General features: G+C 35.5%; 1 protein-coding gene across 1 annotated transcript in view; it reads left to right on the forward strand.

Annotated features, from left to right (window-relative positions):
- Dok6 (docking protein 6) overlaps window positions 1–16,779 on the forward strand; it is a 424,913-nt gene that overhangs the window by 283,386 nt on the left and 124,748 nt on the right. The window lies entirely within an intron of this gene.

Genomic DNA, 16,779 nt, shown 5'->3' on the forward strand with positions numbered 1-16,779 from the left:
AAGACTTAGGTGTTTGGATTCTGTATGAGAAATATATATTTAGTGCATCAGTTTTCACATACTGGACATGATTGTAACACGGCAAAAAATGAATCTGTATTCCTAAAAGGTAATTATTAGTGAAGTTTCATTGCATTTGATATAGCAATTTAAGTCTTCAATTTCTCTTTTAAAAAACTGTTAAATATTTATTCAAGGTTATGCTCTAATAATATTCATTTATTATAGGTCATTATAGGTCTTTTAAAATTTTAAGGAGAAAAGAAAAACCTGAGCTAAAAATAATTTTACCAGTCGGTTTAATTTTGCACTGAGGAAATGTTAAATATATTAAATTCTCCATCCTGCTAACTTCTCTAAAGAGTATTTTATCTTTTCTTTGCTTAGTAACTAGGAGCACCTTCAAAGCAATGGTCTATTTTTGCCTACCTAAAAATTGAAAGTAATCCTAATCATTTTATGGATAATTATTGAGAAATAAGAATTTTAATAGCAAAATTAATATTTTAGACATGCACACTGCTTAAAAATTATATCATCATGAGAAAGAGATTATATTTTTATAGTCATCCACCTAAAATCTATGATACATTGGGTTTTTTATTGACCTTAAAAGTTTTATATACATATAATATATATTTTATACATAGTTTTATATATATATTACATATATATATATATATATAATATATATATATATGGCTTTGCTGGTTTACTTGTTTTTTTTCCTTCCTTTGGTTTTTTGAAATAGGGTCTCACTCTATACTTTAGCCTGGACTTGAACTCATTTTGTGGCCCAAGCTGGCCTTGAACTCAGGGTGATCTTCCTGCCTCAGCCTCAGGAGTGATGGGATTACAGGCTTGTGCCACTACACCAGCTGTTTGCTTATTTGCTTACTTTTTTTTAGTCACTCAATAACACTATTTCCAGGTTCCCATCCCCTTGTCTTTCTCCTGAGTATGCCCATCTTCCTTTTTTTATGTAGAACAATTTAACTCTTATCTGCTTTGTCATTAGAAGAGGCTTCTTTCTTATGATTTTAAACAACAAATAACTTACTTTTTTTCTTGGTTTTTCAGAACTTTCATTCCATTTATACCCCTCTGTATTAGGTTTTGATAATTTCCTTTTATATTTTCTATTTTCATTTATTTTTATGTTTTTGACAATTTCTTATTCTTTCAAAGTCTTTCAGGGAAGTGAACTGTCTCTCCACAAGATTTAAAATTGTAATTCTCAGCCAAAGTTCCAATCTACTTGATGCACATCTTGACTTGTCTGACACCATAAGTTGGTCTTCTATGATCATGATGATTTCTAATATCTTTAAAACATATGAGAAAACACAACTACACTAGAATAAATAAAAGCTATAATCTTCAAAAATTCTTATTGATTTGGATAATTTTTGTTTCATCCTTGTTTGCCAGAATAGCTTTTTTTTTTTTTAAGTACCAGAAATCTAACTCAAGACCTTGTGCTTGCCAGGCAGGTGCTGTGCTGCTGAGCTAAATCCCTAGCCCCCAGAATAGCTTTTTTAAAAATTAGCATTTTAATATCTAAATATCATCTTGATCCCCACATTCTTATGTACTCTGGGAATTAGAGAAAGTTATATTTAGATTGCAGGTCTGTCAGTTAACATTTCACTTGGACTGTGACCCCTCTGTAGCTGCATTTTCTCCTTTGTATTAGGAGAATTATAATTTCTATTTTCTAGCCACGTTTAAAGAACCTGAGTGAGTGACTGTGTTTGAAGCTGCAATGCCTCAATATTCCATCATGGACATTTAAGATCATGACTCCTCACGCTTTCTCAGAACTGACACAGTGTCCTGTTTCTTCCAACTCTCACTGTGCATAATGCTGCTAATATAGATCTTTAGCTAAAATTACAGGAAATGTAGGCCAAAACAAGCCAAGTGCAAAGCTTGGAAGAGCCTTGCCTTTAAAAGCTTACGAGATAATTATAAATCCTGCTTTAGAAATAGAAATCAGTGTTACTTGCCATGAGTCAAGAATTTGTGGCCCATTGTGAAAATTAAACTGGCACAGTAAGACTTTGGGGAACAAAAGGAAGGGAAATACAGAACAACTGTTTTGTTTTCCAACTGCAACTAGGAGGAAAACTATGGGTTAGTACTGTAGATGTCTATTTCATTAAGAGTCAGTAGGATTTAAGAACGCTAATTTACAATGTGTAATTCTTTGGAATGAGTTTATGGTTCTATACTGCCCTTGGGACAATCATATTGTAGAGCAATGAAAATAAAAATTTCATACATTAAAAATTATTAAGGGAAACACTAAACAAATTTGTTTTGATAAACTATTAAAGAGCATAGCTGAAGCACATAGATTAGTGTGCAAAAATTAATTTTATATTATATGAAATAAAATTTTACTTTCAATTGAATGTAAAAAAAATTAAACACATTTCTTATAATGGTATCAAAATGAAGTAAGGATAAGTGTGTTTAACACAATTTGTGCAAAATTGTATATTAAAAACTATAAAACACAGCTTGGAGCAATTAAAAAATCTGTAAACAATATGTACATGTGCAAGAACTGGAAGATTCTATATTTTTAAGGTGATATTCTTCTCCTAATTAATATGTACATTTTATGTAATCCAACCGAAGGATCTCTACTGAGGTAGAGAATCTCTCTGAAGTACATCACAACTTGATTCCAAAATATATTTGGAATTACAAAAGACCCAGAATTGCTAAAACGTTTTTTGAAAGATCATAATTAAAGGATTTTAACTATTTGATTTTAAGACTTGCTGCAAACCTATAATACATAATACAGTATGCTATTATCATAAGGATCAATAGAAAAGAATGAATAGTTCAAATATATGTACCTACAAAGTGTGATCAAAATAGATAGTGAGTTTGAATTTTTAAAAATGTATCACAGTAGAAGACATACTGCCATGCATCCCTCTTGAGATACTCTCCCTCACTTTGAATGCACTTATTCGATTGTTCTTGCTACTTTCTAAAGCAGCTTCTGGAGTTACTTTCATTTTTGTGAGTGTCTTTACAAAGTGTGATCAAAACTGCAGTAAATGCTGCTACCCTGTGCCATCCATCAAAAATGCAAGCGTCGAAACATTGCTGTGTGTCCTCATTCACCTCATTCACCAGACCTGGCACTGTGCAGCTTCTGGCTCTTCCCCAAAGTCAAAATGACCATGGCAGGTAAGCGTTTTAAAGAGATTCAGGACATGGAAGCAGCCACAGCAGGGCAGCTAAAGACACCCAAGAAAGAGAACTTTCAGAACTGTCTCAGAAAGTTTCAAGAACAGTGGGATAAACGTGTTCAACCTGAACTGGAGTATTTTGAGCACAGGAAAAGCAATGTGGTTTTTGCAATAAAATTTTTATATGTCAATATTCACCATATCTTTGATCTCAAGTATGTATCCAGCAAATTGCTTTATATTAAAAATGTCATTGGGGCTGGGGATTTAGCTCAGTGGCACAGCGCTTGCCTGGCAGGCGCAAGGTTGTGAGTTCAAATGCCGGTACCAGAAAAAAAGCAAAAAATAAAAAATGTCAAATTGTTTTTAAAAATATGCTTCAGTAATTCCATATGGAATGGAAACAAATGGTGTTGGAAGAACTGGATATCCATAAGAAAGAAGCTTCACTACTGTGGGCTGAACTGCATCTTTCCAAAGTTATGTTGAAGCTTTACACACAGACATCGTAAAATTTGGAGCTGGAGCCTGTAGGAGATACTTAGACTTAGGTGAGGCCATGAATGTAGCTACCGTAGAGTACAATCAGTGCCCTTTTAAGCGGATACACCAGAGAACTTGCTCTCTCCTTTGTTCCACCCCATGAAGACACAGGAGGAAGGTGGCCCCTACAAGCCACAGAGACTTTCACCAGGAGCTGTGAGACAACAAAGTTCTAGTTAAGTTAGCCAATCTATTATATTTTGCACGGCAGCCCAAACTGGCTAAAACTACTCATTATAACCAATAATAAACCCAAAACGGTCGAAGAACCACATATGTAAGCTAAAGTTACAAAGTTACAGAAGAGAACATCAAAAATTCACAACTGGAAGACAAAGATTTCTTAAACATTATAACAAAAACATTCTATAGAAAATGTATTGATAAATTAGATGACATTAAAGGTAAAAAAAGTCTGCTCTTTGAAAGACATTATAGAGAGAATAGAAAGTCAAACCATGGTGGGGAAGTCGTAATATCTGTATCAGACAATTTATGTTCATAATCCATAAAGCACTCTTACAATCCACAATGTGAAGACAAATAATCTATTAATTAAAATAGACCAAATATACAAACATACTGATATACTGATAGACATATACACTAGAAAATATTCTATCATCATTAGTCCTCAAGAATTATAGTATAAAACTTCACGACCTTGTTACATTCTCACCTTTATGGGAAAGACAAGAACAATCCACAATGTCAAGTGGAAATGGAGTGCCTCACTTTCTTTGCCAGTGTGAATGAAAACTGCAACACACCTTTTAGAAATACTGATAGTGTTTTGTTTTGTTTTGGTTTGTTTTGTTTTGGTTTGGTTTGGTTTGGTTTTGGTTTTGGCTTTAGTTTTTGTTTTTGTTTTTGTTTTCATTTCTGTATAATTACATCTTTAGAAAATTCCACAGAGGCAAAGCTAGTTTATAATGACAGTAAACAAACCAGTAGTTGCTTGGGTTAGGTGTTTGTGGAAAATGAGGGGCAAAGGGGCACACAAGAACTTTGTGGCTGATGAAAATATCCTGTGTCTTCATCTACTCCATAAATGAGTATATGAAGTGATGTATTTCTTAATTAAATATATTTAGCTATTCTATAATATGTACATATCTCAGAAGCTGCTGTATGTGGTAAATATATACAAAGCAATATTTGTTGAAAATTAATTTTAAGATCTGGGGGTGTTACTCAATGGTAGAGCACTTGCCTAGCATGTATGAGGCCCTGGGTTCCATCCCCAGCATGGCAAATATTTTTTTTTTTTTTTCTGGTACCAGGAATCAAACTCACGACCTTGTGCTTGCCAGACAGGCACTGTGCCAATGAGCTAAATCCCCAGTCCCGCAAATATTCTTTAAATAATAATAAAGTTCTATAATCTTGACAATTGTTAAAATCATGGCACTGTTCACTAAATATTGGAGAATATTACCCATTAAAATTTTGTACCTCCAAAGTTTCTAATGAGAAAAATTATGTCACTTATACCTCAATGTTTCTCATATAAAAAAAAATGAGGACACAAATTAGGAAGAATATTTTTGTTCTTATTTTACATATTATCATACTGTTTGAATGTTTAGCAAGGAGATTTTATCAAAAATACTTCCATTGGAAAGAATCGCGCCAGAGAAGAACACAAAGAAACCCCAGGCCTTCTCTGGATTTGGGTACCTTGAGGCTATGAGTTGCTAGAAGGTCTTTATTCCTGGGTACACGGGTCAATCAGAGATCTGTGTTCATAACCTGGACAAGTTTTGGACTTTCTAAGTCTTTTAAAATAAATCATTTTTCCTTAGTATTGAGATTTTTATTTATCTTATATTGTCTAATTTTAAAAGTCAGTGCAAACTTTTGAAGATGTGAAAAGAAAAAGCTTAAAAATCACCAACTTCTCCTTATTCAGCTAACTGCTTTTCATGTTGTAATGTACTTCTGTTCAATGTGTTTGAAAATAGATATGAAAATATTTACCCTTTTTCTTGATACTATCTTTAGAATCTTTTAAAATTAAGAATCTAATGATTTATGAGGTCTAAACATCTGCCTATGCCATCATTAAGTTAACATGAAGATGTTTCCAAAATGAACTTTAATAAATAAGGCCATATTGACCATGTGTGAAAGATTTGAAAATCTCCAATTACATTCTCAACAGACCCTTTCTAAATAATTATTGAATTGCTAAGTCAAAAGATGTGAACATTACACAGGTTATTCATAGTACACAAACTGCTTTTAAGGAAAGTAAAACCCACTCATACACTTTTAATGGTGAAAAGAGATGCCCTTCTTGTCCCCATAAATATGAACATTAAAATGTTGTTTTAAGATTATTCTATTTTGAAACTACAGTTTGAAAACTGTTTTTTTTTTCCTCTCTCCCTTCTTACTTTTGACATTAGAGGTTTTTGTCCTTTGATACACTGGTTATTTGTATTTTTTCCTTTCCAGAATTTGGGTGTCCTATTCCTTTTAATGATTGGGATATTGATCATAATTTTGTTCATCTGTCAAAAATTCCAGTTAATCTCATTTTTATTAAAGGAAGCCACATGCAGAAGGTTTTGTCCATGTTTGATCCAGAGAAATACAAGAGGAACATTATATCTGGGTCTGACCTAGTGGGAGAGCTCCCTAGTGGTGAGATTAGGGACAATTTAGAGTACAGACCTGAGGTGAGGCATAGCCAATCATCCCTGCAAACCTGAGTCAAGGACCTACTTTCTGCATTTCATTTATTAGTTCATGGTTTAAGATATATTATTTGGTATGAATTCTTATCCATTAATATTACTATATTTACGAGAATGTCATATAATTAGGTATTTCAAAATACTCTTTTCTCACTGACAAACTTTTTCAGATGCATTGATAAATCCAACTAAACCACTCAGCTATAAAATATGAACAATAAGAAAGGATCTAGACCGTTTGTTCTGGAGGGACGTACCTCATTCAGCCTCACAGTTATTACCATACAGTGTATGCTCCAGGGAGCCCAGGTCTAGATAACGACAGAAGGAGAACCATCACCATGAGGCAGTAGGAGGGAACTGACCCCAGCAGGGAATGGCATCTCAGAGATGAATTTGGTCTCACATCAGCTAAGAGCAATTGACTGTTTTACTGTAATGATTGTAACTTGGCGTTTTAAGAGAAAAAACAACCAATTTGCCATGCAAGCTTATTTTCTAAAAATATCACAAGTTTACCAGACCTGCAGAGTAAGTCACAGGATTTGTGATTATGTACAATTTTATCTCGTGAAAGACAAAACTACTTCTTAAACTGCTGATGGAGCATTTTCACTTCTTACAACCTCATAAATATTGTAAGCAAAAATCAGGATGAGTTGAATGCTTGCATGACAAAATTCAAGTGAGCCACAAATCCTTTTTTTATAAAATTATTATTAAAAGCACATGCTTCTATTCCACACAATGCTTAATGTAATAAAATTGCAGTTTAAAATATACATCTTACTAACTTTAATAATACTGCCACTGTTTCAAAACCCAGGGGAAAAATCTGATTACCAACCTTTAACAATTGGAAATGTAAAATAATACCAATTATTACAATATGGATCCTATGGGAAGATGGTTAATGGAAGAAAATGCTATTGCAGTATGATTAAGGATTCTGTAATGTCATAGATAGGCTTAATTTATCCCTAAGTCTTTTTTATCAGGACCCTAAAGAGAAAGCCTTCTTTTTCTAATATATGTCCAAGTACAGTAGTTGAAATATAAAGCAGAGGTTACTTAAATATGATGTAAAAGCACAGCACATATATAATATAGAATATAACTAATATATGAATATAAAATATATATGTGTTAGGCATGCTGAGGATCTCTTATTTGAAAAGCTTGAGACCAGAAATGTTTCAGATTTCTGAGTTTTAGACTTTGGAAGATTTGCATAGACTTACCAGTTGAGCATCTCTAATCCCCAAATCGAAAATCTGAAAAGCTTCTGACTGCTAAAATTTTTAAGCACTGATGTAACACTGAAAGAGTAGGGAATTTCAGAGCCTTTCAGATTTTGAATTCAGAGATTAGGGATGCTCTACCTATACAAAATGTAAATTACTGGAGGAAACCCTAAAAATTTTTCAGAGCCCAATCCTTCTGACTAACTCTGAGTTGTTAGTGTCCTTAACTGGCCTTTTTGTTCACAAAATATTTTAATTTTCTGTTGAGAGTTTCTGAGACCCATTTCTTCATACTGTGACTCTAAGATTGTCTTCTGCCCAGCATGGTGGTGCATACCTGTCATCCCAGCACTCAGGAGGCTGAGACAGGAGGATCTCTTCGAGTTGGAGACCAGCCTGGGCTACAAAGTGACCTCAAGTCCAGCCTGAACTGCATAACGAGACCCTGTCTCAAAAGAAGGCCAAAAAATGTTGTCTTCTGAACTACTGATACCGTTTCTGTAAGCCTTATGCAGCTTAGCGTATATTTTGCCTACAAGACTGTGCATAGTCTTTATCAAATGGCTCTGAGAGATTTCTTGACTGAAAAATGGAAAGGGTGCAATCAGTTAAACTGAAATATAACTAAACTCAAGACATGCAGCACCAGTATTGCATCTCAGTTCAGCTGAAGAGAGCAAAACATGAGCCTGGGTCCATAGATAGCAACATCACTGCTGTCACTTGGCAGTGACTGAGAAAGGATGCTATTTAATCATGATCTGATAAACAGTAGCAAAACACACTCCGGTTTCAGAAACACTGAAAGGTAACCAAATGCATCTGCTGAATGACTGAATTAACAAGTTGCTGTTTCCATTGTTCTAATAGAGCCAGGTAGGAGTAGTGTCCTGGGAAATGGGAGTTCTGGGTAGAGCTGGTCACCTTCCACCGGTGTGGGAGGAGATCAAACCAGAACACATCTCTCTCCATTGATTGCACCTCCTTGATTCTAAAAATCAATCCTAAATTTAATGACTATTAATAAAGTTTTGCAATTCTGGAAGAGAATAAAAAAGCCTAAAAGGAAGAACAAAACTGTCACTGTGATCCCTTCAGACCAATTAGTGAAAAGCAATTCACATTACAGTATGTGTGGGTTCAATAAAAATGTACTGAACTTTAAAGTTAATGGAGCAAAAACTAAGATCACAGCCTCCATTTCTTGATAAGAACTGTTTCCTAAGGCATTTAATTAATGCTTTATCCTAGGGGAAAAAATTAGTCCTACTATTATCATAGCAAGAGATTTACCAAATTAGACATAGAAAAAAAGAAATACTAAATTCTCAAAAAAGCTTTTGTCTTACAACTACTATGGAATTGAAGGAACGAATTATATAGATCTATGGGTTTTTTTAACATCACATTATATTCCTAGTGCTAATTTTCCCAGACACTTTTCCTATGCACATACCATGTAAATAAACCCAGCTAGACACTATCATTTAAATTTGTGACATCCAAAGCCTTATTTATCCTGTGGCATGCTTATTTGTTTGACACTGATAAGTGCTATAGAAAAATTAAGATGAAAGACACAATCTCTGCCTTTAAGGAGCTCACAGGATACTCGGACAGACAGATCAATGAATAATTATATTATAATGTAGGAATTGTAATAAAACAAAACACAAGAGGGGTGTGTATTAAGAAAATAGGTTAAGTTACGCTAAGTAATTTTGAAAATAATAACAAGGCTGAACACAGTAATAATTCCTTTCCTATATCTCACCAGGGTAACTGAATTCAGAAGTCTAGGCTACTTAACTTGTGATGCAGACATCTCAATTCTAGACTCCCTCAGCTCATACAGCAGGGGAACAGGTGGGGAAACTCCCAGCAGGTGTTATGGACTGAATTGTGTGCTTGCAAAATTCATATGTAGAAGCCTTAACTTTCCAATGTATCTCGGGCACTTTCCTCTTTTCTGGTACAGTCCTGAACACACACTCATTAAGGAAAGACAGGCTTATCTTGGTTTACATTTCAGTCATTGACCACTGGCTCAAGCCAGAATGGCATGCACAGGGGAATGGCAGAGGAATAGCTGCTCAAACACAAGGCAGACAGAAATCAAAGAGTCAGGGGAGGACCAGGGAAGAAGACATATCCTTCCAAAGGCCATGCCCACAGTGACTGCTCTTCCAACCACACTCTACCTCTTGCCAGCAAGATAGATAATCCAGTCGCCTTCTAAAGGTCCCTCTTGGAGCACATGAGGCTCTTGGGGGGACATCTAGATATAAACTGTTACACAATGCGAATAGTTGGAGATACGGCATTTATGGAAATAACTCAATTACCTGAAGTCGTGAGGATGGGGTCCTAATCTGACATGACTGATGGGTTTGTAAGACAAGAAAGGCAGAGGTTTGTCTCCATCTTCAGCCCCATGAACAAGAAAATCTATATGAGTGCATAGAAAGAAGGTGACCATCTATCAATCAGAAAGAGAATTTCACTCAAACCCCACAATGATATTTAATCGCAAACATTTAGTCTCCAAACTGTGTCAGCTGTTTAAGGCATCCTCTTTGTAGAAATTTGCTATAGCACCCTCAGCTGCATGATAGAAATTATTTACATAGTTTGATATACAGGTAACCCAAGTTACTTCCCTTAACAACCCTTTGTTCAAGGCAGGGTATAATGGCACGTACCTGTAATCCCAGCACTCAAAAGGCTGAGACAGAAGGATAGGTGAGAGTTCAGGGACCAGCCTGGGTTACAGAGTGATCTCAAGGCCAGCCTGAACTGCATAGGGAGTTCCTAGCTCAAAAAAACAAAAGCAAAACAAAACAGAACAAAGATTAAAAAAAAACCTTTGTTTGGAAAACTGCCTCCCATAGCTCCACCTAACTGCAAAGGGCAAGTACATGCAGGGAGCACACAGAATATTTGGAAGCATTACTGTCTCTGCCACGATCATCTGTCTGGTTAACAAAGATTTGTTTCCTCCCTCTTTCCTACACACTTAAATCTTTGCTTAAAGCAGACAACCCAAAAATACAGCCCATCAGCTGCTGAGACTAGCTCAGAGTCCACAGGTTGTTTGTTAGAGTGCCTTTATTGTGTCCAGGTGCAGCTTTTCTTGGTTTCAGAAGAATAATTTTAAGAGATTCTTTCTCTACTTCTGACCATGCCATGAAATGGCCAGTAGTTTAAGGACAATAAGTTTACATTATAGATATTGACAGCAACAAAGAAAGGATTGTAAGCAAAGGAGCAGGCAGGACTGGTCCTGGTGTGTCAGAAATGCCACTTCCTAGGTATCCTGCATGTCTGACCTGAAAATTAGCGGGGATCTTTGACTGGATCCTCATTGCTTTTTTGAGAGGAGCTTACATAGTCTCTCTTCTCCTTGGTTCTGAACTCTGGCAGGATTTTCCTCTATCATTATACTCCTTGGCCATGTCTGAATTGAACCCTGAGAAAATGTTCTCCAGAGGCATTGCAAGTTTCTCAGCCATCTGTCCTGAGAAGGTTATGGTGGAGGTATTCAGGCTGCAAGGATTTAGAAAGTCATCAACCGGGCATGAAAACAGAGTCTGAGCTGCAGGAGGAAAAGCTATGCCAGAACAGTTTCTTCTGCTACTTGACTTTTAGTTGAAAGGAGTGCAGTAAAAATTTAATGTAAAGGAGCATTACGATTTCAGAAAAATTTCAGACAAAAACACAGCAAGTAATAGTAACTATTGGATCAGATTATAAGACCAGGGTGGAAAGATTCAACCAGTTAGAGGGAAAGTTAAATGAAGTTCTTGTCTTAGAATATGGAGGCACCAAAGTCCTTCTAGACAACAAGGATTATTTCTTATTAAGAGATGGTGACATCTTAGAAATTACGTAGGATGAAATAAATCACTGTTGAAATGCACCAGGTGAAGCTGCCCCTCCACTGAAGTTCTGCAATCTTTCATCATGTAAATAATTTCTGTGTCACTGTTTTATAATAAACTGTTACCTAAATCAGTGATGCCTATGGTTTCTAAGTTTTAGTTGTGCTGCTGATATAGCATTCCCAAATAAATAGATAAATGAGAGGTTAATCTTTTAAAAATATTTAAAAAGTCATAAACATCCTGGTGCAGAGATATTTTTTCTATAAAACTTTCTCAAAATATTATCAGGTAGCTGTACACTAAATTCTAGTCTATAACGTGTATCTAGGGCAATACCATTTTGGAGAGCACTTTTGATATATATATATATCTTAGATTTGTTGTTATCATTTGTTCATTTTCCTCCTATCTGTCTTTAGTTTTGTCAGCAGCTACCTTGACTTTAGCAGGCTTCTTTAGAAACAGTATCACTTAACCTTTTGCTCTTTGTCATTTTTACTTAGTTAAAAGATTATCCCTCTTTAATAACTGGTGCTGGAGAAACTGGCTTTCCACATCCCAAAGACTAAAACTAAACCCATGTCTATCACCATGCACTAAACTAAAGCCAAAATGGATCAAAGATCTAAATATTAAAACAGAAACACTAAATCTACTGGAGAGGAGAGTAGGTAGAAATCTTGAAGATGTAGGGGTAGGCAGAGATTTCATGAACAAAAACCCAACTGCACAGAAATATTTCAAAGAATCAACAGCTGGGGTCTCATCTGATTAAAAATCTTTTGCATAGCAAAAGAAGTCACCAACAGAGTAAAATAAAACCCACAAATTGAGAAAAAGTTTTAGCCAACTATCCATCAGACAAAAGATTTCTATCTAGAACATATAAAGAATTTAAAAAAAACAAGCCCCCAAAATTCAAAGATCCAACCCAAAAACTGGGCATCTGAGAAGAATGCACACTTCTCAGATGAAGAAATACAAATGGCAAATAATTATATGAAAAAATGTTCAACATCATTGGCCATTCAAATAACGCAAATTAAAACAACACTGAGATTCCATTTCACCCCAGAAAGAATGGGTATCATCAAGAAATCAGCCAGTAACAAATGCTGGAGGGGCTGTGGAGAAAAAGAAACCCTACTCTACTGCTGGTGGGAGTGTGGACAGGTACAACCACTATGGAAATCAGTGTGAAGATTCCTCAAAAAACTAAAATTAGAAGTCCCATTCAACCCAGCTGTTTTCCTTCTGGTTTTTTTTTTTCCAGAACAATTGAAAACATTATACCACAGAGATATATGTGCACCCATGTTTATAGTAGCACAATTTGTAATAGCTAAATCTTGGAAACAACCCCAATGCCCATCAACTGAGGAATTGATAAAAAAGATGTGGTATTTTTACACAATGGAGTAGTACTCAGCTATAAAGAAAGATAAACTTGAGGCTTTTATAAGTAAATGGAAGCAACTAGAGACCATACCCATGAGTGAAATAAATCACATGTGTAAAGATGGTATTGTTTCCCTAGTGTAAGAAACCGAAAGAGTATATAAGATCCAAAAGGTACAATAGACATTTTGAGAAGGAAAAACTGCATAAAAGGAAAGAACAACTGGGATGGGAGAAAGGATAAAAGTAAGCAAAAAGAAATGAAAATAATATATATGTACACACACAAGACACCTAAGATAATTGTGCTACTAATTTCCATTGGTTTATTGAAAGGAATAGTTAATGTTTAATTTTTTGACCAATTTTGCATGCCCATATCTGGTAATCTGAACAACTACTTTGAAGGTAACAATATGCAATATAACAACCATTGTTGATTTCTTGTCATCTTGTTTTGAAATTCTGTATCATTTTTGGTTTTTTCTTTTATTCTCTTTAAAATAAAAAAATGTAAAACCATATTTTTGTTCATACTATGTATAGTTTTCTATTGAGATTCTCCATCTTTTCACATATTACTTTTTACTTTAAATCCTTCAATAAATTTACAGCTGTTTAAAAAAAAAGATCAGATGGACTGTCCTACCACTTTGCTGTTTTCTGTGAGCCACCTTCATCAGCTGAGACTTTCACAGAACTGTAGTGATTACCCAGTCTGCTCTTCTCTTTGAGATTTTTTTAATTTGTTTCTGTAATTTTAAGAGTTATTTTACCTCGACTGGAAAATAGTTATCTTTTTTCCAGTTTTGCATGGTTATAAATTTTTCAAACACCTTTCATTTCTTATTAGAAATCCTCAATTTATTCCTGAGCTCCTCTTTCTTTGTAGTACCTTGCAGGCATTGCTCACATTTTGTTATCCAACTTCTTCCCGTAGATGTTTGCAGAAAAATATAATTAAAAGTGAAATCTCCCAAACCCAAAAGGTCCACCAAAGTAGTAAAGAGAGAAACATGTCTTATTGAATACTCTTAAGGCAGGAGGTGATGCACACTGTAAACACCTGCTAAGAGGCTGCAAAGATTGAAAGAAAATTTCTCCCTTTTATATATTCAGTCAGACACTGTTACATACATGCTTTCAGGATAAACAATAACTGGCCTCATGTAAGAGAACTTGAAAGCACCATTTGTCACACATAGCTCATCCAGGTAATTGGGGTGAACATCTGTGCCAGATAATTGGCTTTATCCAGAAGAAAAACAAATTTCTCATTCTTTTACAATAGGAGATAGTTTTACAACTTAGAACCAGACGCCCCTGAAGTTACGCTCTTACTCTCCCACTGAACCTGGAAACAGAAGCGTTCACTCTCTTTGTGTTTATGCATATGTTTATGTTTACTAAAGTAAGCACTCTTAAGAAAAATGGAGAGTAGAGCAGTCTTTCTCCTCTCCTCATTTCAACAGAGAAAATTCAGCCTTTTATTGTAATTTGCAATTCTTCTTCTGGTGTAGAAGCTCCTTGGACAAGCACTTGTTCTACCAAGTCCCGGGTGTTACTGAGAGGCAAGTGTTTGAGCAAACGTCCCTCTACTGCACGAAGTCATTTCTCCAGATTACAAATCACCTTTCTTCGTCCCTGGCTCAACCACCATTCTAGTGTGACATGCTGTAGAGCTGTCTATTTCTTACTGCAGCACTAGTAGTAGTAAATAAACTCATTCTTAAATAGCAAACAAAATCGCATTGTTTTCATTTAGCAGGATTTCATTTTTCATTCATATTAATTCACTTTAGTTCTAGACAACTGTGCTAAGCAACCAGGATATTTGCATCAAATACATAAATAAGTACTTTGGCTTCCGTACACATCCCTCAGTTCAGAGTCCTTCGTAGGGACTTAGCTTGTGGCTTCCTGACTCGGTGGTGTTGGGAATTGTAAAAGAACTTGACGCATTTGGGCAGAACAGTGCTGCCTTGGCCAAAGGATCCCAAGTCCAATTTTAGAGACTTAGGAGAGTTTACTGAAGGATATAAACTGCAAAAAACATCATTAAAAATAAATTAGAATTGTTCCGGGTATAGTGGAAGGGATGAAAGCTTTCACTGTGAATGGACAGCTTGGGAACAGCAGGATGTTCATTATTGGTGGTTCTATGCTTTGGGAAGTTACAGTAAGAAGCCAACAGTACAGGGTTTATCAGAAAGGTAGACAAAGTGCCGAACCTAGAGCAATTTTGAGGCCATGCCAAAAAAAATCTTACAGCTAGCAGAGAATTGCTTTTAATATAGGCAAGTAAACACAGATTTAAATTCTAGATATGTCTGTTTGGTGACTTTGTGGAGGATGTGTTATAATGAATCTTTTAACTAGGTTCATAAACAAATAGTGTGTGCAGGTCATTGTTCTCTACAGTCATGACATGAAAAAACATGAGAGGCTAAATCAGACAACTCAGATGATTTCAGCATGTGTGAGCCACTTATATCTCATGTGACCTACACTATATCCTATTAACCTTCCTGGGTCTTGATTTTGCCATTCTTAAAATCTTATTAAAAGTGCATTCTGCTATGTCCACCTTCAGAGGTGATATTAGGATGAAAATGAACTAATATGCTTTGAGACGGGGCTTCAAAACTATCAGGTGTAACAAAAATATAAGAAGTGATTGAATCGCCAGGCATGGTGGTGCATGCCTGTAATCCTAGCACTCAGGAGGCTGAGATAGGAGGATCACTGTGAGTTGGATGCCAAGTTGGGCTACATAGCAAGTTCAAGACCAGCCTGTACTACATAGTGAGACCCTGTCTCAAAAAAAAAAACAACAAAAAAAAAAAAACGGTAACTGAATCTCACTTCTTTTTACATGCCCAGCACAGTAAAAGGCAAGGAAGGAAACAAAATATATCATTATTCCATGATAATGTACAAACACCACAATATTGTAGCTTCAGCTGCAGAGTGTAATTATAAAGAGAAACTGTACTTTAACAAAGATACTGAATATAAACAAAACACAAACATAAAAAGGACTCTTTCTGGAGAAGTGGTCACCCGTGCAGGGAATGCATTCATCACTGCATTTTACAAAACCTTAGAGAGGAGGAGTTTTTGAGGTGAGATAACGCAAATCTCAATATCAGGCATAGAACTCTGGGTTCACTTTTTCTTGACAGTAATAACACTATGCACAAACCTTGTGAGGCCAGAAATCTACCAGTAAGCATTAAATTATGAAGGACTAAAACTCTTATTTCTGAATTAAATAGCCATAGTCCTATCAAAATCTCATCATACAAATTCAGATTTTAGTCCTTAGTCAGACATATACAATTATCCTTGACATGAATGTTAATTTTTTCACTTCTTTTTTGTCTTTTTGAGGCAGGGATTCACTATGCAATTCATGCTGGCATTGAACTCCTTTTACAGCTCACACTGGCCTTGAACTCTCAAGGATCCTGCTGCCTCAGCCTCTAGAATGCTGGGGTTACAGGCATGTACCACCACGCCCCATGCTTACTTTTTATTATAAGACTTTACTATTATAAACTCAAAACAAAAATGTGGGAAAAGAGTCAAAATTACAATTACTTTTTTTTTTTGGTTTTTCTACAGTACCAGGAACCGAACTCACGACCTTGTGCTTGCCAGGCAGGTGCTTTGCCGCTGAGCTAAATCCCCGGCCCCTACAATTACTTTTGAATTTATAAGGTTATCTTTTCTTGGTGTTGAATAAATTCTCCATAAATATTTTAAATTCATCATTATAGTTAAGTATCTT

This window comes from Chinchilla lanigera, unplaced genomic scaffold (assembly GCF_000276665.1).
Source record: "Chinchilla lanigera isolate Chin_1 unplaced genomic scaffold, ChiLan1.0 scaffold00001, whole genome shotgun sequence".
Lineage (NCBI taxonomy): Eukaryota > Metazoa > Chordata > Mammalia > Rodentia > Chinchillidae > Chinchilla > Chinchilla lanigera.